The sequence below is a fragment of the Pseudorca crassidens genome, chromosome 17, assembly GCF_039906515.1.
Source record: "Pseudorca crassidens isolate mPseCra1 chromosome 17, mPseCra1.hap1, whole genome shotgun sequence".
Classification (NCBI taxonomy): domain Eukaryota; kingdom Metazoa; phylum Chordata; class Mammalia; order Artiodactyla; family Delphinidae; genus Pseudorca; species Pseudorca crassidens.
Window position 1 is genome coordinate 84388849 of NC_090312.1, and position 26976 is coordinate 84415824.

General features: G+C 51.3%; 1 protein-coding gene across 5 annotated transcripts in view; it reads right to left on the reverse strand.

The window, feature by feature from the left end:
* The window catches only part of PPDPFL (pancreatic progenitor cell differentiation and proliferation factor like), a 185949-nt gene that overhangs the window by 60497 nt on the left and 98476 nt on the right, over window positions 1–26976 (reverse strand). For 2 of the 5 annotated variants that reach the window (XR_010936549.1, XR_010936550.1), the window contains one exon: window positions 18858–26444. The exons of 1 other annotated variant lie outside the window; for it this stretch is intronic. The gene's annotated coding sequence lies outside the window, so the exon portion shown is untranslated. Of the gene's footprint in view, window positions 1–18857; window positions 26445–26976 lie in introns of those variants that run through there. 2 more of the 5 variants (XR_010936553.1, XR_010936551.1) reach the window with 2 other exon arrangements.

The window sequence follows — 26976 nt, forward strand, 5'->3', positions numbered from 1 at the left end:
CGGCTGGGAAGGAGGCGCGCGGGCCCCGCCCCGCCCGGCCCTGCTGCTGCGCCTCCGCGGAGCGCTGTGGGCACCCCGGGGCGGGTGTGACTCCAACCGCCCCCCCTCCCCCGGCCGGGCGGGGCGGGGCTCTGGGGGGAGCGCCCTCACCACCCCTGCCGGGGGCCACCACGCTCTCGCGAAGCTAGGCAGCCGCTGCGTCGGCTCGGAGGAAAGTGCAGGACGCCTCGCCTGCCAGCGGGTGCCCAGCCCCACCTCGCCCCGCGCCCGGGCTGGCTGATGGCGCCCGTCCCAGGCGCTGACCTCGGCCAGCCTGGTCCACCACCGGCCTTTCCCGACCGGCAGCCCCGCCCCTCCACGACCCAGCGGGGCATCGCCTCCTGGCGTGGTCCTCCACGGACCCCCCCCAGCCACGGGACAGGGCACTTTGCCGTGTTTTCTGCCTGGCTAAGAGTTTACTTGAGAAGAAGGTCAGGTTCAAGGTGGAGATAAATTTTAATCATCCGTGATGAGTTACCCGGCGGCTCGTCCAGTGTCTCCAAAGCGCGCTTTGCTGAGCCCGGCACCCTTCAGTGAAGTTCACTTCTGATTAGAGTCTAAAAACATATGCTCGCTGTTATAAAAACTTCTTTGTCGTAGTGAAATTTTGACTTGAAAGATACATTCATAGGGTAAAAATTTAGTTTCTACAGTAAATTACTCTCAAATTAGTTTTTTAAGTGATTAGGGTTAGGGCCCCGGCGTGGGGGCTCTGCATACCGTGGGTGGCTCACATTTTTCCTTTAAAAGGGAGAACTTGGGTATTATCCAAGTTTTGAAAAATAATAGAACACGAAGTCTGATCTTAACTATGTAAAATGCATTCACAAAAAAAACTGAAGGGAAACATAATAAAGAGTGAACACTGGATATTTCCAAAGGGAGCCACGGGTAATTTGTTATTTCCATGCTGTGAAATGCGCATCGTTCACTTTTAGCCTAGAAAAAAAGTCAGTTTTTTAAATCTATCAGCTCTGTGTGAAGACCATTACAAAGGGCATATGCTGGACTTAGCAACCAAGTTACCGAGCAAAAATCCAGAAACACTTTCTATTAATGTGAAAAAAAAAATTTGAGAATCAATATTTTGGGAGGTTTCTAAAGTTCTTGATTTGTATTTTCCTGCAAATGCATACAGGTCTGAAGTTGTTCGTGTTGGAGCATATTCACAGAACACGTAGTGGATTACTCAGGAGATGAGGTAGAAGCAGCCGCGAGCTCAGGGTGCCTCGTATGCCGGAGCTGAAGGGTGGCGTTCCTGAGGTCTGGGACAGCAACCCGGGCAGGCGAAGAGGAGGGGGCACACAGGAAATAAAATGGGCAACATATTGAAAATCGTTGAAGCTGCATGCTGGGAAAATCAAGTCCGTTATACTGTTTTCTCTACTTCAGTGTATGCTTAAAAATTTCCATAATACATGTTTAAAAAATAAAAGCACAAAACTAATCACTCAGTGAGCTACTATTCTCCACCTCTCAAAATGGCTCTAAAAAAGATAAGGAACACCAAAAGTGGTCCAGATGTGGCACTCTGAGAACCCTCGAGCAAACCAAATCCGTCTAGGAGACAAACGCTCTTTATAGTGAAGCCTGCATTTTAAAACATGGATTGGATAGAAACTTTATGGGTTTTTTATCTATGCCACAGCCTAAATCTTTTCATGCCTGGACAAACGCTCGTGTTTAAATCACGTGTACATTTATTTGGAGATGATTTTCCTGTGTGTGTGTGTGTGTGTGTGTGTGTAAAACTGATCACACAAAATTCAAGTCCTCTCATCCTTTCTAGATGTGATTAATTTGGCTTAGACTACAAACAGTATAAGACTAGCCCGGGCTTCCCTGGTGGCGCAGTGGTTGAGAGTCCGCCTGCCGATGCAGGGGACATGGGTTCGTGCCCCGGTCTGGGAAGATCCCACATGCCGCGGAGCGGCTGGGCCCGTGAGCCATGGCCACTAAGCCTGCGTGTCCGGAGCCTGTGCTCCGCAACGGGAGAGACCACAACAGTGAGAGGCCCGCATACCGCAAAAAAAAAAGACTAGCCCAAAACTTGTGATGGGCGGGCAACTTTGATGTAATTGTGACCTGAGCAACACGACACATACTGTCACAACACTGTCACCACAGTGTACACATCATAGACGTCCATGTACCACTGTATACACCGGAGATCTCTATATTAACACTTCAGACCTGCATACACAGAAAGAGTTCATATGTCTCAGCTCTGAGCGATGGACGTTTTCATATTTTTTAGTTCATTTACTTAAAATGTAATAAGTCACCAGCAGTTTACGGAATTTGTTTTCTATTCAAAGAATGTTGCCTAAGAAAGAAAGGAGATGGAGTCGAATGCTGAACTATGACAATTCTAAAGTTCCTGTATAATTACAGTACATTACAACCATTCGAGATCTGACAATTTATGTTGAACTATCAAGTTAAAATCTTCTTTGAGCTCAGTAATTATGACTTTTTTCTAATCTTCTAACACTGTGTATACAGGTTTCATTTTCACAATCTTAAAAAATGTGCATAAAATCACTAGAATGTTATCTTTAGAAAACATGTTGAAATAAAGCACAGAAGAGTGACAACACAGATATGGATACAGATACAGATAAAGATACAGATGTAGATAAGGGATGGAGATGGAGATGGGGACCGGGGTGGGGATGGGGATGAAGACGGAGGGAGACGCAGGGAGAGACAGAGTCAGCGGGGAGGACAGAGTGAAAACCCACGTGACCACTGCCTGGATCCAGACCCCGAGCAGAGCAAGAAGCCCGAAACCCCCGCTGTGATTTGCCCCATCACGACGACCTCCCTTCTCACGAAAAGTAACCGCAATCCACATTTATAACACCAGTTTGTTTGCCTGGTTTGTTACTTTATATAAATAGAATCGTACTGTATATATTCTCTGGTGTGTGTCTGCCTTCCTTATTTCAACATGCAGTTTGTGATTCACCCCGCTCCTGAATGTAGCTATTGTTCATTCTATTTCAGTGCTTTTTTAGACCTCACTGCGTGCAGATCCCACAAAGTACATATCCATTTTGCTGTAATGGACTTCTGAGCTATTTCCAATCAGGAGCTGCTACAAACGCCGTTGCTATGAATATTCTTGAACAAATCTCTCGCTGCCGTGTGGATGCATTTCTGTGGGGTGTATATGCAAAGGGGAGACATTTTTTGTAGGTAATACCAAACTTTTTCTGAAAGTGGTCCCTGTTAAAAGAAAGACATAGAGCAACTCGGGCTTACAGACTCAGAAGAACCAGGACACTCGTTTGAGAATTGACTTTAAAAACTAAGCCGAGTGTAACTTGCTTAAGAAGCAAACTTTTCCTTTACGAATATATTTTTCCATTGAAATGCATCACTATGAAAGAGAGGTTCTTATACTGTCTCAGCGTGGATGTGATTGAATTCTCTGCTACACTCTGAAGCCCGGGGAGGTTTGTAATAGGGCGAACGATGTCTTCGGGCAAGCTTTCCTTTCCAGACGTTGAGAGGCATGAAACCACGCGGGTACGCGAAGTGGCGTTTAAGTCACACATCCAAACGGCTGCCGTCCTTTAAACTGGCCATTTTGGGGAAACTTGGGCATTAACAAAAAGAGGAGACTCTCAATTAAGTAACGATGGGCGCAGCCTCCGGGTGGGCACTGGGAAGGCCGGCAGCCCACACCCACTCCCAGCGCCCGGGCCTGCCGTCTTCGAAACGCAGGGCTGAGCCTTGAGCCCGCTGGATAAGCCCTTCCGTGGCTTCCCTTTCTTCCAGGTCCAAGTCTGAGTGCTTGTGGCCGTGCTCGGCCCACAAAGCCTCTGCAGACCGCCGAGACCCTTTCAATCCAAGCTCTCTGCGCGAAGTACCATGTGCCCCTTCCAAGGGAGTTACAGATACTCGCTTATCTTTGTGTCGGCCTGTGAGGCGGGCGCCGTTGTTCACAGCCCCCTCTGGACAGATGAGGAAACTGAAGCACGAGGAGGAAGATGCCTCTGGTCACAGGCGGGGACGGGGCGGGGCACCCCAGCCCGTTCCACGTGGGCCAGGCTCGCTCCCACCCGCCGTGCGCCGCCACTGCCCCCGCCCACTCGCCGCCTCTCGCTCCCCTTCGTCCTGTGAGGCTGGCGCCCTCCCTTCCGCAACTGGTCTCCCTGGACCCTCCTCACGCCTCTCCTTGTCCACCTGGGATCCTCTTTGAGCCACCACCCTACTTTATCCTTTTTTTTAACGTGGATATTTTAATGAAATTATTATCCTTCATGTGTGTCCTCTACTAGAGTGAGAATTCATTGAGAGATAAAGTGAGACTGTAGTCGTCGTTTTTTATCCCAAGAGTCTGACGTGGTGTTTGGATCACATCAGCAATTCAGTAGATTTTCGCTGATTGATTGGTTGATTTGCTGGAAAGGAGGGGAGAGAAGAAGGAAGGGAAGGAGGGGCCGGCTGGGGTGTGGACAGAGGGAGTGAGTCAGAAATGCACGGGTTGGAGCTGCGGTCTGAACACTTGTTAGCTGTTGTGCAGGTAACTGACTCTCCCCAAAACCTTGTTTCCGAATTTGTTTACTAAGCATAAAAATGACTATTTTTGCACAGTAATTATGAGAATTAGAGATGTATGTAAAGTGGCCTGCAGGCAATAAACACACTATGGCCACTATGCTTAATGACGTTTATGCTCACAGTAGCATTTCCTTTACTCTCTGGTAACTTGTACCCTGCATGACATGAAATCAGTCATTCTCACTTTCAGGAAAGGCCACCTGAAGAACAGAGGCAGCGTTGAATCCTCCTGAGGCCGCTCCTTTCCCAGCTTTGAAATCAAACAATCACAGCAAATGTGCGTCACAGATACTGCGAAGTTAATCATGAAAATCGCTGCAGGAATTCTGAGTGACTTCCAAGCACTGGCTATAGGCGCAATAAGGCAATTTTTTAGATAGTGTAGGCCTGTCATTTTAGAGCATAAGTATTTATGGTCCAGTTCATGGAGGCCCCAGCACTCTCTCCTGTGTCCTCGTGTCCTGTGCGGTGTCTAAGCCCAGACCACTGGGGACATCCCTGAAGACTTCAACAGGCAACGCTGCTGAAAGCTGGGAGGGGTGAGCGAGCCCTCGACAAGCCGACTGGCATCTGTCCATCGCCGTGTCGGTGTCTACCCTTCACTTAGCTTTCCTCCTCTTCTGCCCCACCAAGAGGCTCCCTGTAGAGGAACAGCCTCAGCCCGGGGAGGACCAGTGACAAGTGGCGGCCGGAGGGAGACAGCGCCTGAGCTCCCTGTGCTTGGTTATTTCACTTGGTCCCAAGCGCGTAGTGTGTCCTTACCAGACGGTCCTGTGTAAATGTCTCTCTCTTCCTAAGTCCCAAAGGGCTTGGAGCCGCTGTGCTCAGTGACACAGACCTAGTACCAGAGGGCAGAACATGCATTTTCCTTTTACGCAACTCAGCCACACGTCGTCATCTCCAGCCCTCAGGAGATGCCCAAGCCCAAAGCCTCCTTCCTACTTATTTTCTTCCCGACTCACTTTTTGCCGGCTGCATCGGGTCACACTCTTGGTTTGCATGAGCCCTTCGTGAGCTGTGTGTGGTCAGGGCTTCATTTCCCTCCGTTAACGAGATCTCCCCGCAGCCAGCACTTGGCAGACAGGAAGCGTCTGCTCCCCCAGAAAGACCTCAGGATGAACGGCTCCCCACCTGACCCCAACGCAGCCACGCACCTCCCAGACTCGAGCGCTGTTGCCCGGTTACCTGAGCGAAGGGCATCTCAAAGGATGTCAGGATAGTTGGTTATCAGAGCAAAACAGGACAAAACGGCCCCAGGGATGTCAGTGGTTCTGAGGCAGAGAGAGAGAGAGGGAGAGAAGCCCTGTTCCTACCAGGCCCTCCCTCCCACCGGTAAAAACAAGCCATTACACAAAAAACAAGCCTATGAGGACTCTGAGAGGTGAAAGGAAGAAGGAATTCGGCCCAGAAGCTCAGGACCCGAGGGCAACTTGGCAGGAGTCCCCTGGGCCCCCTCGCTGCCTCCCAAGCCTCTGAGAAAGGGTGCTTCTGAGGCCTCCAGTCCAGGACCACCACCAGCACAAAAGGAATTCCAGTAAAGGCTGGTTTCTCCTGGCCAAGAACCTGGAAGGGGGTGGCCAAACGACGGAAAACCATTTTGGAAACGTGTCCTCCAGGGCGGGCAAACACCAACAGAGGACACACCACTTTCTCCCCGTCCATCTCTGCGTTTCCAGTTGGCCAAAAGGGCATTTGGTCTTCCACATCCCATCCTGCCTGTGGGGCTGGGAGGGGCCACAGGACTGAGCAGGGAGCTGGCTTCCTTCCCCACCAGGGCCCTGTCCCTAGGCCCCTCCCGTGCAGGGGCCCCTTCTGCACACTCAGCCGCCCCAGAGGGGTCGGGGCCCCAGTCGCCCCAGGCAGACCAACGAGACCAAACAAAGGCCACAGGGGCTCTGAGCTCAAACTGTCCTTGGAGCCAGAGCCAAGGACCTACTCAGGACCTGCTAGAACGCAGGGCTTGAACAGGACCCAGAGACTCCTGGTACCACAGGCAAAACTCCAGGGAACAGTCCAAAGTCACCCGTCACACAAGAACCAAGAAACGTCACAAACCGAGGGAGGAAGGACGACCGACAAAGGCCGACACAGAGCAGAGGCCGACGTGCGGAGCAGCTGAGGAGAGATTAAAGTTGTCGCCCTGAAAGCGCTTCCTGGGCAATTTCAAATCCTTCTGAAACTGATGAAAGGTAGAAATGGAAATTCTAGAAACAAAGAAAGAGACGTTCTCAGTGGAAATTAGGAAGCCGAAAAGTGCAAGCAGCAAAAAGGTGAAACCACCCCGAGCGGGCCGAGTGGCAGCACGGAGGCGACAGAGGGTAGAGGAGCCGCCGGACTTTGTGACGGATCAATAGTGTTTGCCCATCTGCTCAGAGGAGCGAAAACAAATAGAAAAAACGTAGAGAGTCTCGGGAACCAGAGAGAACACAGCAAAAGGTCCAACATCCATATTATCCGGGCCCCGGAAGGAGAGGAGGAGAGCGGGGCTGGGAGAGTTGCAAAGCAATAACGGTGCAAACTTCCAAATGTGAAAAGTGAAAGACATAAACCTACATTTTCAAAAAGCTGGGAAAACCTGAAATCGGAGGAATGCGTGGAAACCAATGCCGGGACAGATCACGTTATCAGTTTATATCACGTTAAACTGCTGAAAACAAAAAGCAAAGAAAAGAGTCCTAAAAGCCGCCAGAGGGAAAAACCAACTGGCGTGAGAGCAGATTTCTGATCCGAAGTCCTGGAGACCGAGGGGAGCTGCACAGGCTCCTGTAATTGCTGAGAGAAAAGAGCGGAGACTACAACTTCTGTTATCTGCCAAAATGTCTTTCAGGAATGAAGGGGGATGGGAAGAAAACTCAGAGCACGTGTTGCTAGCAAACCAGTCCCTCGAGAGTGGACACTGAAAGTTCCCCAAGCGGAAGGGAAACGGTATTAAGAAATACTCAGAGCTTTAGAAGGAGGGGGTGAACCTCAGAATGGGTAAAAATGGAGGTGAATGGAGTCGATACTTCTTCTTGTGATTTACCTAAATCATACTTAATGATCGAGGCAAATTCTATCAAACCATCTGACAGGTTGAAGTAACACCTATGAGAATTGCATTGAAAGAGTGAGTGAGTCAAGGGGCCTGAGTGGAAGTGTGCCTTCCCCACTTCCCTGGAATTGGTAAATTGTTGCCTCTGGCTGTGGCTGAGATAGCTTACCCGTGCAGATCGTGAGACTTGACGGGCACCCCCGAGAAAGACGTACAAGACAAAATCCTAAAAGTCACTCTGAAGAAATCAAGAGGAATTGATAAATTAGGCTTAGTCAAAATTAAGAACTTTTTTCTCTGTCAGAGACCCTGTGAAAAGCAATAAAAGACAGGATAACAATTTGGGGAAAATATTTGCCACAAATGTTAGTATCTCGAATAGATGAAGAATTCTCAAAGCTCAACAGTAAAAACATAACTAATCAGATTAGACAACTGGTAGAAGATATGAAAACACCGATTCAGGGAAGACAAATTTGCACATGACAAGATGTCCCACATCACTAGCTATTGTGGAAATAAAACCACAGTGAGGTTCCCTATGAACGTGTTAGAATGGCTAGAACACACGCCTGTGAGGACGTGGGGAGGCTGGCCCCTCACGCATCGCTGGTGGGAAAGTCCAGCGGCGCAGCCCCTCTGGAAACAGTGTAGCGGCTTCTTATGAAACTAAGCTTTCAACTACCAGGCCGCCCAGCAAAGCCGCTCTTGGAGAAATGAAAACTTTTATCCACAAAAAATCTATACCTGAATGTTTATAGCAGCTTTACCTGCAATAGCTGAAAACAGGAACAGCCCAGTTGTCCTTCAATGGGTGAATGATTAAACGCACCGTGGTCCGTCTATACTGTGGAATTCCACTCAGCCGTGGGGGAGAATGAGCCACTGGTACATAGAATAGCTTGGATGGGTCCCCAGGGAATCGTGCTGAGTGAAAAAAGGCGAATCCCAGCAGATCACACACTGTGTGATTCTATTCCTAAAACGTTCCCGAAATGGCAAACGTACGGAGATAGAAATATGTTAGTGATGGCATTGGGCCAGGGTAGGGGCAGGCGGAGTGCGGGGCGCGTATACAGATAGCACGGTGAGGGAGGCGGTGTCCCCTCAGTGAGGGAACGTCTGTGTCTACACTGTACTGGTGTCGGCATCCTGGTCCTGACACGGTATCTCAGTTTTGCAAGACGTCACCTTTGGAAGAAACCGAGCCCAGTGTCCACGGGAACTTCCTGTATTATTTTCACAACTGCACGTGAATCTATAATTATGCAAAATATTTAAGAAAAAGGATGGACCCAAATTTAATCCCAACCTAATAAAATTAATGAACCAAAGGTTCTAACGCCATTAAGCATCTGGTTAGTATTTGCATCTTCTGTTACAATTTGAATGCTTAAATTAACTTTCAAGCTGGTCGTATACAGCAACACATTAAGACTTGTTTGCTCTTTAGAAAACTACATTTTGTTTATAGATTTTTATATTAATAACTCATCCACTTGGGCAACATGCCACACGAAAATTACACCTACAAGATAACACTTAGAACAAGAATGGAAACAGTTAAATGTATCAAACTGTGCGTAGGGTGGTCAGTAGAATAAATATTGGGGTCTGAATTTCTTTTTTACAAGAGAAACACTTTAAATAAAATAGGAAATTTAATTCGATTTGGAAAATATGTATCTTTTCAGGAAGATCCGTGCTGTTTAAAGCAAGAGTAAGGTTTCACTGGAAGGATTTTTTTCCTGCTTTGGCCCCATGACATTCAGTTGAAAGCATGACACACAGTATGTGGCAGTCTCGGAATCCAATGTGCTGTTTCTTTAAGCAACATACGTACGGGAGAAGGATTTGGCTAGTTGACAGTGAACCGAGGTAACGGTCAGTATAGTTTTGTTTATAGATGGAAACAGAGAACTTAAAGTGATCATTCGGTTGATGGAGTTTAATCAGTGTCTGATGCTCACGTTTAGCTCTGGTCACTCCTTCAACCTCATTGGTCAAGAGTGGCTGTACCTGGGGTCACACCATCCTCAGGCCCAGGGGTGGGCAGACAGGGGCTTACCCTCAAGTGCCCAGTGTTTCCAAGCTCATGTCAGCAATTTGTGTCACACACACACACACACACACACACACACACACACAGTCGTGTCTCGGCCAACTTTCCTCTTCCAGCCAGCTCCACCACCAAACATTTGAAGACCGTGGCTACCGTAATTGAAAAGAACAGACTGGATATATCAACTCAATGGGTTTTTATTCTAAACGGAGCAGTTAGCATATTACTCCAACCTCTTGTAGGTAAAAAGAAAGCTCTTTTTATATATAACTGTTACTGTTATAGCTGTTGTATAGCTGTTACTATTGACTCTTATTCATAAGGTCTTTGCCCAGGAGGACTCAAACGCTCAAGGAGAACGATCTATAGCAAGTTACATGCAAATCCAGCTGGCGAGTCTCACTGATTAACCAGGACCTCACCAAGGAAGTTTCCTCAACTTAGCAGCCAAGATTTAAAAAGAAAAAACATGTATACATAGCACAAATTCTTGCAGCATAGAATAAATATTATTTTAAAAATAATTTAGAATTTACCCCTTTAGCTCCATTCCCAAATGCATCAACTTTGAACCAAAATCATTAAACCTTCCAAAGTGATACGTAAACTAAAGATAACAGGAATTGGGCTGATTTGTAATCATATGCGTCAGGGGATTTTCCCTGAGTTTTTAGTGTACACTGACTTGGAAGGAAAGGAGAAGGGCCACCCAGAGAAGGATTTTCACGTTTAGACCCAACTTGTCTATTGGCTTTTCTATCCAGCATTCATTCTTAATATTTTATCTTTAAGGTAAAGAATAGTTTTGACTACTTCAGGCCCCTCTATGAGTTTTTGTCCCTGCACCCTCTCCTGACCCACTATTTCATGTTATCATAAGAGGTGAAATAAGTGAAGCGATTGATGAAGTGTCTGGACATCCTCCTTCTGTCTGTGACTGCATCTCAGCACTCAACACCTGCTCAGGAGAAGCCAAGGGACAGAGACGGAGGGGCTTGGCCGGGGTCACTGGCTACTCTCAGTGTCTGGAAAGCAGCATGGGTCCCAAGACCATCTTCTGATATTTGCCACTGAGCCCACAAATATTTTACATGGAAAACGTTCACGTGGTGCCCTGGCTTTGGGGTCTGGGAGCACACACGAGGGGCCTGTCCCCACCACCAGGTGTCTGCAGCATAGGTGACATGACGGCCCAGCAAGGACGCATCCCACACCCTGGGTCTTGAAGACGATGGAAAAATGGTCAAAACTCCCATAAGTTGCAAGGAATGCTACTTTTCCTTTTAATCTTCCCACATTCTTCAAAGGGAGGTGGGTGATGACCTGACCAGAAAGGATGCCGAAACCTCAGGGGTCCCCAGGCCCAGGCAGGCAGAGGGCGCCAGTGACGGAGGTTGGAGTGACGCCCCGGGAAGGTCAGGGCCTCCGGGGCCGGGAGCTCACGCCGCTCTGAAAACTCTTTCAGTGACGTTTCGTAACAGCGTAGAGTCCAAGCAAATCGTGACTCCGAACAAGATTTCATATGTGGCCCTCACGCGACCAAATCTCGATCCCTGTTTTAAGCAAAAACAGAGCAGAGAACAATTTCACTCCCTTCGTTCACTCGCCCCACGAAGCGGCCCTGTATCATCACTGGCACTCTTACGTTTAATCCGAACAAAGTCTGAGAATGGAATACCGCAGTCCCCCTTCTACTGATGTGGAAACCAAGGCTCACAGGTAGGCGCGTGGCCTCGGTCCTACAGCGAGGAAGGAAGAGCTCACCCAGCTCAGCCTCCACATTCTGGGCTCCGTGCTCTGCCTCAGCTCCACAGAGCGCGGCATCAGAGCAGGTGGCTTGGGCCAGCACAGGGCTCGGCGGCCCTCAGGCACCGACCTGATGCTGTTAAGGGGGGCAGTCTCAGCGGGGGACTGGGTCCCTGGGGTCCTGAACCAGAACCAGATGGCCCTGAGCTCCCACCCCAAGCCTGGCTGCCTGGAAGTCAGGCACGTATTTATCCCTCAGCATCTCATGCACAGGTGAGGGCCTTGGTCCAGGGCAGCCCCTGGACCCGCTGCCACCTGGCCATGACCTCTGCGGCCTTTGAAGAGCTGTGGGTACGGCCTGGGCTGCTCCTGGGGCGCCAACCAGAATCAGCTTTGGTCCATGCTTTTCTACCTCAACACTGAGTGCTGGAGTCCAGGGGACCCAGGATGGGGTCTGAGCTCTGCTCTTTACTTGCTGTGCGACTTTGGACAGTTTAGTCAAATACTTAAAATCTCGATGTTCTCAGGTAAAGTGGACCTAGTTATATTTCCGACTTCCTTGGATTGTCGTAAGGGTGAAATGAGATAATGCTTACGTTATTGGACCCAGGGCAGGGACAACCCCGTGCGGGTATAACCCAGAGCAGGTACATAGCTCAAACAGAGTTTTCTGTAAACTTGATTAATAATAACAAGCATCAATAGAATTGATTTTATTTCACAGCCCATTCGGATCAAAGCCAGTCTAATTTAAGACCTATCTGCATCTACTCCGCTTCATAAGTAAAAGAAAATAAACCTGAATTGTATTAAGCATCTTACGGAAAAATGGCATCAGACATAAAAGTTATGAATGCAGCTAGTTCTTGTTTTCACTCCACAAATCTTAGTTTGCGCACTCAGGCCTCAGCGGTCTCTATTCCGACAGTGTTTGCTCCTTGACAGGTACGCCCATCACCCCAGCCCCTACCTCTGCTGCCATGTGGGCTTCTCCCTGTGTGTCCGTCTGTGTCCAAATGTCCCTCTCCTTATAAAGACACCAGGCATATTGGATTAGATCCTACATGACCCAGAAAGACCTCATCGTAACTTGATTACGTCTGCAAAGACCCTGTTTCCACCAAGGTCCCAGCCACAGTATCGGCGTTAGGACGGGCACACATCTCCCTGGGGTCACAGCTCGACCCACAAGAAGCAGACGCCCGACCCTCTTGGCCTCTAGAAGCTGTCGTTTCCCCTGAAGTGTACCGTGTTAGGTGTTGAGACAGCCATGCCTGCTTGCTCCTTTTATTATTAATGTCGCATGGCCTACCTTCTCCCGTCTTTCAAGTTTCACGTGCCCGGGTCGCTGTATTTGGAGTGAACTCATTACTGTTAGTCTGGGGGCTTACAGTGATGAAGGTTATCCATCACTCCTCACACGTCTGGCTGGGGGCTGGGGTGTTGCTCCGTGGGCTCCACGCAGAATAGGGCACGTGGTCATCAGCACGAGAGCGGCCCAGAGACGCACCGGCCACTTCTCTGCACGGTGCCCGGCTGACGCACGCGCGTCCAAACAGCAACAAGGTTGGATGGTCTCAGCCCTGCCCTGTGGGCTGCAGGGCAGCTGTGCTCTGCTCCCCACGTCGTCTCCATCCTGGGGTCCGGGCTGAAGGCGCAGCCTCTCCCGACACCTACACGCCACCCTCCGGGCCTGGATGTTGCAGCGAGCTGACGTCTCATCTCCTGCCCCGCACCTGGACTTGTGTATCCAGTTCCTCGGGCTAACTCCAGGGCTGTTGGCCCTCCGTGCTCTCCAGGCCTGGTCGGTGTGTCGAGCAGCCCTCCTCTGCGATCGGGAGCTTGGCGGGTTCTCTGAGAATCCTCTGTAGGTCTCTCTCCCCTGCTGTTTGCTGGATGTGAACAGACACGGCTCTGTTTCGGTGAGTGGCTGGATCGCTCTGCAGCAGCACGGGCAGGCGGTGGACCGTCTCCTGGCTTCCTGCTGAGGCTCCACCGGCCCGGCAGGCGGCTTTCCACCCAGGAGACAGGACCCCGGACCAGCTGCCTCCTCACACAGCCTGTACCTGCTCTGGGGAAGCCACTGGCAGCCTCGCCCCAGAACATTCTGGGGGCGTGAGGAGAATTTCTTGTAGACGGCATATTGTTGGATTCTCTCTGTATCCTTTCTCGCCAATTCTGTCTTTTGTTGGGACCCTCAGAACCCCTAAGGGCTGTCATCCATGTGTAGGGCTCGGTGTGCCATTGCATCTGTTTCTCATTCCTTGGTTTGCCTTTTCTTGCCTTTCTGTGGGTCACAAGAACACTTATAGGACTCCATTTTGATTTATTTATACTGCTCTTGAGTGTGTGTTAATTGCTGTAGTTATCACTGTACATGTAACAGATCGCACCCACTGGCATCGATCTTTCACCACCAAGGTGAAGTGTAGGCTTCCACGTGGGTCCCATCCACTGGCCTCTGCACTTTCACCCAACAGTTGTCTTCAGTATCACCTCCACACAGCCACTCAGCACCATATCACATGGAGGTTAACAGACACGATTTAGGATCCCTGTGCTTACTCATTCCGGTGGCTTTCTTCCCTTTCTGGTGTTACGAACAGCCCGGTCCTGCCGCACTGTTTAGAGAACGTTCTTTACCTCTTCTTCAAGGGCTGGTTTGCTAGCAGTCATTTTCCTATGTTAGAGAAAACCTAAGTTGTTTCCCCTTCATTCCTGAAGGCTGTTTTCACTGGACATTGAATTCACGGTTCACATTTATTTTTTTCCGGTACTAAAAAAGGTTGTGTCAGTTCCTCTGACCCCCACGGTTCTGGACAAGAAGTCCGCTGTCATGGAAACGTTGATACTTTGTAGACACTGTTCCCTCCTCTGCCAGCATCCGCATTGTTTCATTCCTCTACTCTTCAGCAGTTTAACGTGATCTGTCCCGGCATTGGTTTCCACGCATTCCTCCGATTTCAGGTTTTCCCAGCTTTTTGAAAATGTAGGTTTATGTCTTTCACTTTTCACATTTGGAAGTTTGCACCGTTATTGCTTTGCAACTCTCCCAGCCCCGCTCTCCTCCTCTCCTTCCGGGGCCCGGATAATATGGATGTTGGACCTTTTGCTGTGTTCTCTCTGGTTCCCGAGACTCTCTGCGTTTTTTCTATTTGCTTTCGCTCCTCTGAGCAGATGGGCAAACACTATTGATCCGTCACGAAGTCCGGCGGCTCCTCTACCCTCTGTCGCCTCCGTGCTGCCGCTCGGCCCGCTCGGGGTGGTTTCACCTTTTTGCTGCTTGCACTTTTCGGCTTCCTAATTTCCACTTAGAACTTCTCTTTCTTTGTTTCTAGAATTTCCATTTCTACCTTTCATCAGTTTCAGAAGGATTTGAAATGGCCCAGGAAGCACTTTCAGGGCGACAACTTTAATCTCTCCTCAGCTGCTCCGCACGTCGGCCTCTGCTCTGTGTCGGCCTCTGTCGGTCGTCCTTTCTCCCTCGGTTTGTGGCGTTTCTTGGTTCTTGTGTGACGGGTGACTTTGGACTGTTCCCTGGAGTTTTGTCTGTGGTACTAGGAGTCTCTGGGCCCTGTTCAAGCCCTGCGTTCTAGCAGGTCCTGAGTAGGTCCTTGGCTCTGGCTCCAAGGACAGTTTGAGCTCAGAGCCCCTGTGGCCTTTGTTTGGTCTGGTTGGTCTGCCTGGGGCGACTGGGGCCCCGACCCCTCTGGGGCGGCTGAGTGTGCAGAAGGGGCCCCCGCACGGGAGGGGCCTCAGGGATTCTAGGACAGAGGACGCGTCCCAGGCCAACAAGCACTGTGGCAAGACAGCCCAGCTGCTGCCCGGCTGTCGCTGTCCCTAAAGAGGGGACGTGTCCCGGGGTGAGTGGTAGCTTGTGGCTGAATGTGCGGCCCGCTGTGTGCAGGTGCCGGGGCAGCTCCTGCGCTGGGACCTGCAGAGCACTGCCAGGTCTGGGCGCCTGTCGGAGGGTCTGCGAGGTCCCACGTGCCTCTAGGTGGGGAAGGGGTCTCCGCCCTGTGAAGACACAGCGCACGCACGGGCGAGCACCGTTCTGACGGTGTCTCCGCCGGGGCAGCGGGAGGGAAGGACAGCCCCACCCTGGCCTCTTGGTGTCGGCAGGACTTCTGCCACTCCCTCTGCCTGTGTCATCCCGGGCGGAATAAGCACACCTGGGTCTCCTCCTTTGGGGAGGGGCCCCGAGCCCCCTCCGTGCTTCTCCTCCACAGTGCGGGTGGATTTCGTCCAGAAAGCCAGTTATAAAGGAAACGGGAAGATGTAAGCACATTTCTAAGCACACACGGCTCTCTTCTCCTGTCCATCCACTCACACGGCTGCAGCCCCTAGAGAGCGGCCAAGCGGACCAGGGTGTCGGCTGGCCCTTGTAAACCCCACCTTCTCACCTGCCCCCAGTCAGGTCGCGGATGTGGCTCCTGCCTCATCGTGACAGGCCGACTCAGGACCCTCTCCTCCTACAGGCCCGAGGGTGGTGGCCCAGCCAGTCCGCACCCACCTTGGACGTCTGAGCACAGGTGGGCTCCCATGTCAGGGACCTCCCTGTCCTGCTTGTGGGCTCAGAGAGCTGCCTGGAAACCTTCATGCCTGGAATCATTTCCACTCTTACCTGGAAGAGCCAAGGCAACCCCTGTAGAGAGAGTGACGCGCAAGAAAGTACAGAGCGTCCCTCCTACACGCGAGCAGTCAGCGCCGTGGTCATCACACTGCTTTCTAATCAATCGGAGTACGGCAAGGAGTACTCATCGTAGAATTTTTGTAGCTGTCGTCTTAAAATATGCTTCTCATTTACACTGGATGAAGATTTTGCCTTAACCTTCTGGCAAATAAGCTCATTTTCGTCTTTTCTCTCTAACACTTTCTTAGTCTTTGTGGCTGGGATTGGGGAAGGGGTGTGTGATGCCAGGGTCCACCCCTCCCCTGCCTGCTTCAGAAGGGTGCTCTGAGGGAGTGCCGGAGGCATGGGAGGGACAGGAGGGGACAGAGAGGGATTTGGGGACGCTGCCTCTTCCCCCAGGGGCCCGGGCCACCCGGCCTAGGAGCTCATTTCATGGAGGGACCCATTCAGGCAAGACCCAGCCCCAAGTCAGTGCCACCAGGGAGCCCGCCACGGTCCCCTCCCCAGGATCCGGCTCTGGGAGCGCTTGGAAGGGGCCTGGCCTCAGGACTCCCGTCTGGTCCCCCTTTCCCAGCCCAGTCCGCTGCCGGCCTGGCGCTCAGAGGAGGGGTGCTCCCTGGTGGCGGGGCCCTGGGCGCAGCTGGGAGCCCAGTCCTGCTTCACTGGGGGGTACACTGGGCCCACTGGCAACCTCATTTCCACGAGGAAAAGAACCCTGACTTTAAACAACCAACTCACGACTCAGCTTTGAGATCACGACGAGTTCATCAGCTGCGAAATCCCAGTGATTAAAACTCGGTGAATAATGATTTTGTCTCAGCAAAGTTGCTGCTTATGGAATATCACTGGTGGGAGCGAGGACCCACCCTGGAGGAGCAGGTGTTCTGGGTGTATTTTCTTTGCTAATTCTTACGTGTTTTAGCTGTTTTCCTGGGAAACCAGGTCTCTATGCCTCTGTCTCTGTCCTCCTCTGAGACTATCTGGAAACGCCGAAAGGAGCCGAGTTACTGCCAGCAGAGGCTAAACGTGCCGTCTGTGTGTGAATCGGGCAGGAATAGAAAAGACGGGATTAAGTATGTCTGGAAATACCAAGTCCCTGGACTGGTAACCTCAAAAAAAAGTAAAAGAAAAAAGCTGGGCTTCAATCTTCATGTGAAGCCCTTGCCCTGCAAACCCCACAAATTATCGTCCATTAAGTGACCACACGTGACGTAACCCCGGCTCTGCTGGTCTTCGTAAGTCCCTGCAGAACCACAGAAAATACAAGTGGCTGCCGGGCCACTGATGTGAAAGGGAGAGATGATATCACGTCCTGGCCACTTTGCTGCTCAACCGAAACCTGTTTATTCCCATATGACCTGGGGAAGCACTTTGCAGACGGGGCGAAGAATCCACTCCTTTGAGCACGTTTGATCAGTGCTTCCTAAAGCCAGCCTCCCCGTACAAGCAGCAAACCCAGTACAAAAGCCCAAGGAAAGTAACTTTAATCTTAATGAAGAAAAACTACAAAAAATGGCCCCAGTCTCCTAACTCTTAAGATGTCAAGTATAAGAAGAGTCCTAGCTAGTTTTCAGAAATTTACTGACTTTCCCCTGCAGTAAGGGGGTCTGTCAGGCTGGCGATACCGCCAGTAAGAGGACCCATCCCCTTCGCTCTGCACTGACCACCACGATCTCCCACCTCTGGAAGGCCGATGGCACCGTGGCCAACGCGAGCCCCTTCCCCACCTCGTGGCTCTCGCAGAATCAAAGGCATCTCTGCGTGGAGGAAGCCCAGGGTCCTCAGTCATCTGTGGGTTTCTTTCCAATGTAAAGTTTAATTTTAGCGTCACTACTTAGAAAATACTTTTTAAGCAACATGTGGACACAGCTGTCTCTGCTTGGTAGAGTTTAGAGCTTGCAGTGAATTACGTCTTCCTTTAAAAGGGGGCTGCTTTCTACTTCTCTGTGAAAGCAGAAGTCAAATAATTACAAACTGATAATAAACACGTCTGAACTTTCCTCTCCAGCCCCGAAGCCCCGGCGTCCGTCCATGGCCTCTGCTCCTAGTTGGTCTTCCCATTTTTTAGAAGAGAACTTTCATCTGCTCTAAAGTATGGACTTAATGCACAAACACCGTTTAGGTTTTAACACTCTTCATTTAGTTTGATAAACAAGAAGAAGGAAAAAAAGAAAGAAAGAAAATGCTACCAAAATGGAAGGGTCACTCTCTCACCAGAAAAATTCTGCTGTCAGGCAATCTATTAACTATGTAACATTAAAAAGGAAAGTGAATATATTAAAATGCATTGTCTAGGGTGGTGAATGTGGAAACTTTGATCTGTCTGCCACCTTTAAGAGATCATGATATATAGTAACCTTTAAATATATGGCAACCTGGGCTTCCCTGGTGGTGCAGTGGTTAAGAATCTGCCTGCCAATGCAGGGGACATGGGTTTGAGCCCTGGTCTGGGAAGATCCTACATGCTGCGGAGCAAATAAGCCCATGAGCCACGACTACTGAGCCTGCATGCAGCAACTACTGAAGCCCACACACCTAGAGCCCGTGCTCCATAAGAGAAGCCGCCGCATGAGAAGCTCGCACACCAAAACGAAGAGTAGCCCCCGCTCACTACAACTAGAAGAAGCCCACATGCAGCAACGAAGACCCAACGCAGCCAAAAATAAATAAATAAACAAATAATAAAATAAATAAATTTAAAAAGATATATATATATATATATGGCAAGCTGCCCCACAGAAGTTTCTGCAGTGATGTGAATGGTCTGACCAATGCGGTAGCTGTTACACGCATACCTGTTGACCACATGAAATGCAGCTGGTCCCACTGAGGAGATAGATTGTTGATTTAATTCAATTTTAATTTATTTGGAGTGAGATAGAACCTATGGCAAGTGGCCACCACACTAGAGAGTTCATCTACGGAGTGCGATGGGGTTACGGAAGGGATTAAGATCTGGATGGCCCAAGTGACAACACTGTGTGTGGAAGGAGAAACAGCAGGAGGTGTGGGGAAGGTGCGGGCAGACAGAGTAAAATCAAACTAACAAACACTTGCTGACACTTGGCGCAGATGACAGCTGAGGTGCCCTGAAGCGCGTCCCAGGCCATGGTGTTTTAACTCTGACTGTGCACCACCGACAGTGAGCCCTCGTGTAGTGTAAACTACAGATCTGGGCGATGATGACCTGTCAATGGATTGTAACAGATGTACCACCTAGGGGGGATGTTGACACTGGGGAATAATGTGGTCGGGGGGGATGCAGGAGGTGGGAGGCACCTGGGAAATCTCTGCACCTTCCTTTCAATTTTGGTGTGAATCTAAAACTGCTCTAAATAATAAAGACTGTTAAGAAAACATCTCAGATGGTTAAGAGGGACGTGACCAAGATGCGGTGCGAAGGGTTTCAGAGAGCAGAACGGAGCAGAGTGGGCGGGAGAGGGTGCAGGGAAGCGAGAGGTGGGCTGGAAGTGGGGGTAAGAGGTGGGCTGGAAAGGGGGTAACAGGTGGGCTGGAAGGTGGGGGACAGGTGGGCTGGAAGGGGGTAACAGGTGGGCTGGAAGGCGGGGGAACAGGTGGGCTGGAAGGCTGGGGACAGGTGACCAGGCAGTGCACGGCCTGGATGCCACACTGGGGCAGTGGGACGTTTCTTGTGTAGCCATTTGGAAGGCTGGTCCTTGCAGCCCTCCCTTTCCTACCGTTGCCTTTGCTTCTGTGTGATCAGGGCACTGCCCAGGCGCAGCAATAAAGAAGGTTCCCCGTCCCTCCGGGCAGCAGGCAGCATCTTCTCATGGACCGAGGAAAGGACGTGGTCGGTCGTGGGCGCTGAGCCGGGTGTTGACAGTGGTGGATGGGCCATCCAGCGTGGAGACCCCGGAAGACGCCCCCCGGAAAGACGAGGGGCAGCTCGCTGACGACCAGAGCTCAGAGCGAGGGGGTGGTGCCACTGTCAGCTCCTTCTGGGGGGACACAGTGCACCTGCTGCTTTCACACAGTCATCGAGGGAGGGGCTGCCGGGACGTGGAGGACCCCCAGGACCCCAACTTCCTAGAAGGCGTGTACAGACCACCGACCCTCAGACAGGTTTGCATGAAAGGTCACCGGCATTTTATGCTAATGTCCTCTGAAACTTTAAAGACTGTCATCAGAGTCCAAGGGGGCAGACTTTGGTCCTTCTCAGAGAGCTCACCTGAACCCCCGGGTCTTCACGCCTGAGTCTGCCTGGCTGGGACAGGAGGCCACAGGGCGGGCCCAGCACTGACTCAGCCCAGACAGAGCAGGGCGGCCACCCTACCTGGCCCAGGAGGTGACACAGTGCTGAGGAATGCAGGCCCCTGGGAAGGCCAGAGCGGAGAAGAACAGTCACCTGTCACCTGATCTCCAGGTGGGAAGGGGGTGTGGTCACGGCTGGGCCTGGCTCTGGCCCTGGGATTGCGGCAGGAAGCTGGCCCCTGCGGGTAGGATGCGATCCCCCCAGTGGCCAGGTCCTCCCTACTGGACCCTCCTCCCATGTGCCGATGTCACGGCAGGACCATCATCCCCTGTTGTTGGTTTGAATGGTGATGCCGTGTCACCTGTTTAAAAAGCGCTGCTCTGTTGCCCACAAGGAATCTGACACTTTGGGCTCCACCTTTCCTCCAGGAAAAGAGTCAGGATGGAAGCAGCTAAAGCAGGACCGGGAGAGGCAGCCAAGGGGCTGCCACGGTGTCGGCCCAGTGCATCCGCCCAGAGCCCCTCTGTCATGGACATGGCACGGGGCCCTCCCCAGGCATACATGCATTCATACACACGTGCACATGTAAACACACGCACACACGACACGCACGTAAACATGTGCACACACAGCGCACGCGTAAACACACATGCACGCACACAGCACACACATGTAAACATGCATGCGCAAACGCTCACACACGCATACACATGTGCAATCACATACGCAGACGCATACATGTGTAAACACACATGCACGTGCAAACACATATGTATGCATACATACATGGCACACACATGCACAGACACGTGCACACACACACACACTCCTATGGCTTCAAGCAACCCCATGTGAGTCTCCAGAAGGTGCCTGACTTGTGTGCAGAGGGAGGGACAGAGGACAGAAGGACAGTGGTGGGGTCACCCACCCAGAGCCTGGGCAGCTCTGAGGAGGACGTGCCCTCCTCTCCCCTCAGGCAGGTGGGTGCAGGGGGGTGTGGAGATCCCGGGGGGCGGTGCCCTGATGGTGCTGGGAGCGGGGTGACGGCGGAGAGTGAGGGCTGGACCGAGCCGCCCTCTGCAGGGAGACCCCGGGCCCCCAGCCTGCCGCCAACATCATCTTTGCATGAACTTCAGCGTTGCCCTCACATCTCATTTTTTTCCAGCTATTTCTTGAACAAATCTTTATGCTGGTAAATGTCAAAGGCCATTTTCCTGGGTGGATATAGAGCCTGGGTGGAGAAAGCACATTCCACTCTCTTCAAACCTCCTGGGGCATCACTGAGACCTTAAACAAGACGTCCCCAAGCAGATTCTCCGTGCGGCCGCATCCAGGGTGCTGTCGGCGGGTGGAACATGTCCTGTGCCCGGGGCGGGGGGGCACTGCGGCTTCCTCACCGCAACAGTCCCCCAGAGCCGGCCTGGCCCCGCCAAGCCCTTCTGCCCCCGGGGCCACACTGGAAGCAGGCGGGCCTGGCCTGAGTGCCCTGAGGCCTCTGTGCCCTGGGGCAGTGTGGGGTGTCTGGGCCGGGCGTGTTGGTGGGAGAAATCGGGCTGCCGTCTGTGGTCCGTGGTCCCAGAGCCCTGCACACCGCGTGCTGTCCCCAGGCCTTGGGCTTTGCGCTGACCCCTTGGCCTGGCTGTTCTGTGGGGAAGGCCTCCCGTGGGAAGGTGGCCCCGCCCCGGGCCTCTTAAAAGCCTTGGGGGAAAGCTCTCATTTGCCCCAAACAGCTCCAAGTGCAAAGCCAGCCACTGAACTGTGCTGGGACTCTTCTCTGTGGCCATGGGGCGGCGGGTGGCTCCAGGACAGGTGCCTCGTGCTAACGCCATGCCGTACCGGGCACCAGGACTCGCCGCGGGACTGGGTCAGCTCCCCAGCATCTCTGGGGGCCCCGACCCCTACGGGGCCGTCTGGGGGCCAGCAGCTTGGACGTGCGTGGCCCCAGGCTGCGCCCACACTCCCTCTGGGACTTCAGGCCCTGTTGTCCCCACCCATGGTGCTCACCTCGCTGGACGCCCCGGGCTTCCGAGCCTGCACTCCGGCTCTTGTTCTCCTGTGACCCGGACGGGGAGAAGGCATCCCTGCTCCCCCAGACCACGCCCCCTTTCCGGTTCTCGGGAAGCAGGACCAGGGGCATCCTTCTCGCTTGCAGGAAGGCAGGCGTGCTGTAAGGGACAGGCTGCTTAGTCCTGGTTGTGTGGGGCTGGCGGCAGCCTGGAGACCCAGGGAGGAGCTGCTGCTGCTGCCCGAGGGGGGCCCTCAGTCTTTTCTCTCGTCAGGCCTTCACCTGATTGGACGAGGCCCACCCACATGGCAGAGGGGCATTTATAGATCACATTTTTAAAACATCTCCACAGGACATCAAGGCTAGGTTTGACCAGGTGTCTGCATGGTGAGTCGAGCCCTTTCGCGCTTCACGCTGCTCCTGCCGGGCTCTCTGTTTCCCCATGTCTCTCTCTGACGGCAGCTGGGGGAGAGGCCCTGATTTGAAGGGGCTGTGATTAGACTGGGCTCCCCAGGACAGCCCAGGAGAATCTCTCCATCTCAGAATCCTCCCTCACATTTTACAAGGCCCTCTGCCAGGTAGGATAACATATTCCCTGGTTCAGGGCATCAGGATGTGGGCACAGTTGGGCCGTCGCTCTGCCTGTCACAGTCTGTTTTACCTTCTTGTTCTCTGATGTGTCTTTTCAGGCGGCTTCAGCCTCTGATTCACGGTGGGGGTGGGATGACGGGGCACAGATGTCCTCCAGAGTCCCTGATATTCCCTGAATACCACCGAGGTCACTCAGCGGGTACGTGGATAGGTAGGTGGATGGACGGAAGAAATTTTTATTAAAATCCCCCTGTGCCTTAGTGTGATGCTGGCTGCTTTCATGTATGTAATTTCATTTATTTGGAAAAAGAGGTCTTCTCCTCTGTTCTCACAGATGAAGAAGTTAAAGCTCAGAGTGTGAAGCTGCTGGGGTCACCCAGCTGATGGAGATGCGACCCTAAATCCAGACGTACCTCCCCTTTCATAAGTACGCAGTTCACGTTTTCTTTTTACCCTAGACGATCAGAAATCAATGGAAAATATCTCAGGTTTTCCGGCTGTAGTTTGTCACCACAGGAGATAAAAGGGAGAGATGAGCGGTGTCATGGTAACTTGCTCTGGAGGCAAAGCAGCATCATAATGACAATGCTTGTCATTGCGAAGCATCGTTGTGGAGATACAGGCTATTACTGAAAAGGCAGGAAAGGGAAACCTGTTCTGTTGTTGTCTCACATTGATTACGGCTTATGATGCGCCAGTATCCGTGCTGAACAATTTAGAGATATTATCTTGTTTCATTTCCTAAAACCCAGCAGGATAAAATCTCTTATCATCCCATTTCAGAATGGAAGTGACTTGCCCACGTTCACACAAGACATAAGCAGGTGCTCCAGGAACTGAACTCAGATCCATGCAGACCTGCAGGCTGTGCTTTTAACAACGGTGTCATATCAGGAAAAAAAAACCCTGATACACGCCGTGCTTTAACAAAACTAGCCCATGATATGAAAAACATAATGAATTCTCTTAAGATAGTAACATGTTTTCCGCTAGACCATCAAAACAATTTTTACAAAGAAAAATCCAACTATTTCCTTCACCAAATACGGATGTTCTCTGCTGGTGACACCAACCTCCTCCTTTTGGAGCTTCTATCAAAACATTAATGAGAATTTATTTTAAAAGCTCTGGGTCGGGCTTCCCTGGTGGCACAGTGGTTGAGAATCTGCCTGCCAATGCGGGGGACATGGGTTCCAGCCCTAGTCTGGGAGGATCCCACATGCCATGGAGCAACTGGACCTGTGAGCCACAACTACTGAGCCTGCACGTCTGGAGCCTGTGCTACGCAACAAGAGAGGCCACGACAGTGAGAGGCCCCTGCAAAAAAAAAAAAAAAAGCTGTGGGTAGAAGCTGCTGGCCCTGAGGGGGGCAGCGAGACAGGAACACACGTGGCCAGAGTGTCCCCACCTCTGCCTCAGGAGGCAACTCAGGAGTGAAAGAGAGAGAGGGGTTCAGGGAACTTCTGCTAAAAGGAAATTGCTCTGGGTTCAAAATTCTCCAAGCAAAGAGCACAAAGGGTGACAGGGGACAGTCCAGAGGTGGGTACAGAGGAGAGAGCTCTGTGCAGAGCGACTGTCTTATCACCCGGTGGCCCCGGTCACCCGCAGGGCAGGGGGTCAGCACTGCTATGTCCCCGGGCTGGAAATCCCCCCCAGGAGTCACATTCTCTGCTGCGTGGACACGGCCCCAAAGCTCTGCTCCGAAAGGCTCCACGGTGAGATTTTTCTGTTGTATTTCAGGACGAGAGATAACGTTAGCCCTGGTTGTTTCCCATCACAAGACATCACTATATCCTGTCAGCATCTCCATGACAGAGGAGTTAGAGGAAAGGAAATAGAGCGAGAAAAAATGTCACTCGTTAATCTAATGTCTTTTCTACACAGTAGAAGTTCCCATCCCATAACTGGGAGGCTGTCAGAACAGAGGGTCCCCCGTTCACGTATTAGATTTGAATATATATTTAAAGATCGAGGAACTGGATTCTTCTGAAACCTACCATATATGTCCCACACTGATTTAATCCCCATAGTAGATTTTTGTCATTATAAGAGTCAACGTGTAGGAATTATAAAGTAAGACCCTTACACAACCCAGAACCCGCGAGAAAAAAGCCTACAACTTAAATCCTCTTAATTCACATACTCTTATGTGAATTGCTGTTGTTTCACTTCATGGTGACCGTCCAGGTATAAACAGACACATACAAGTAAGGAGTAGCAATGACAATGGTTTGGAAAGCAGTGCTTTCTATGATGACAGCCGGGCGAGTCCGTCAGGTCAGGGCTCTCACCTGTGGGAGGTTTCCTCTCCCACACCTGGGTCCACATCATCTGTGCACCTGCTGACTTGAAGCCCTGGGCTCTGCCCGTCTGGCGGAGATCGTGGGCTGTTCTGCGCCCTCCCCACACACCCGCTTCCCATCCGGGCAAACTCACTGAGCTCCTGTTTGCAGTGGCCGGTGTGCCCCACAGACCTCATCATCTCCTCTGCTCCTCTCGCCGCCTCTGCCCGCCGTGTGCTGCGGCCTCGGGGACACGGAAGCAGTACCCTCTCTGCTGCTTCAAACCGTGTCCCCTCACCTTCCACGTCTCACGTTTCGGCTGCAATTTCCATCGCCTCCAGGAGTTAAGATTAGTTCTATATAAAGAAGTCAATCCAGAGCTTTCAGGACTCCAGGAGAAAGGAAAAGAAAATAATTTCTGGTGTCAAAGTATTCATACTAACTTTTTTTTTTGTGGTACGCGGGCCTCTCACTGCTGTGGCCTCTCCTGTTGCGGAGCACAGGCTCCGGACGTGCAGGCTCAGTGGCCATGGCTCACGGGCCCAGCCGCTCCGCGGCACGTGGGATCTTCCCGGACCGGGGCACGAACCCGTGTCCCCTGCATCGGCAGGCGGACTCTCAACCACTGCGCCACCAGGGAAGCCCTCATACTAACTTTTATCTTTTAATCCTCCAATTGAATTTAGTATTAGTAGAGTTTTTAGCAGTGGAGTACTAACTGTACGTGTGTAGTTAGTATTAGTTCCAACTAGTATATCTTATCTTTCAAAACAATTAAATTTTAGATTAGTTCAGATGCAAATCTCTCTGAATTTCCTTTGGGCGTTAACATTTCAGACTGATAGAATGTAAGATTTATGTATAGTTTGTAAATCTATTAGATCGAGCAGAATAGTCTAATCATCTGAAAGTTATTATATGTTGTCCCATCAGTATGAAGTATTTTTTAAAATCTAAATGCACGTTTGAACTTAAATGTTATCTATTACAAGATCTAAAGATTGACAGTGCAGAGTGAGCTTTGGAAAAGGTCATAATTAATTGTACAGATCTTCCTCAACTAACGATGAGGTTACATCTCGACCGACCCATCAAAGGTTGAAAACACTGTAAGTCAAAAATGCATTTACTACCCGACCTCCTGGACCTCGTAGCTCAGCTCGGCTGCGTGAACTGTGCTCAGAGCATCTGAAGCGGCCGTGGGCTGCCTGGGAGCCGTGGCCGCCACCGCCCAGCTTCACGTGATAGCATCCACAGAACGTTACTAACCCTGGAAAAGAGCAAAATTTGAAGCACGGTTTCTACTGAATGTCTATCACTTTCACACCCTCATAAAGTCAAAAAGTCCTAAGTCATATCATCACGAGTCGGGGATTATCTATTTACTGAATGTGTTTGCAGCCCATTATCAGTCATCACACTACATTTCTCCCTAGAATAATGATATAAATAATATTCGTCACCAGCCCTTCCATCCTATCAGCTGGATGCTGTCATCGTACCCATTCTTCAGATAAGGACGCAGAGGCATAGGTGAGGCTAAAACCTTGTTTCCATTCCTCAGCGAGTAAAGGGGGAAGCTGCTCGTCACATCCAGCACCTGAAGTGTTAAACGCTGGGTGAGGGACCTGTGTGGTACCTGCCCAGGGAGAGGCTATGTCAGGGGCCAGGCACAGGGAGCGGCCGCCGGGACCCCAGCTCCCTCCCGGGCTCAGCTCTCAAGCTGCTGTCCACATGCGTGTGCTAGGCCATCCAGCTCCTCTTGGAAGGAGAACAATGCTGAAATACGCTTCGGTTCCATT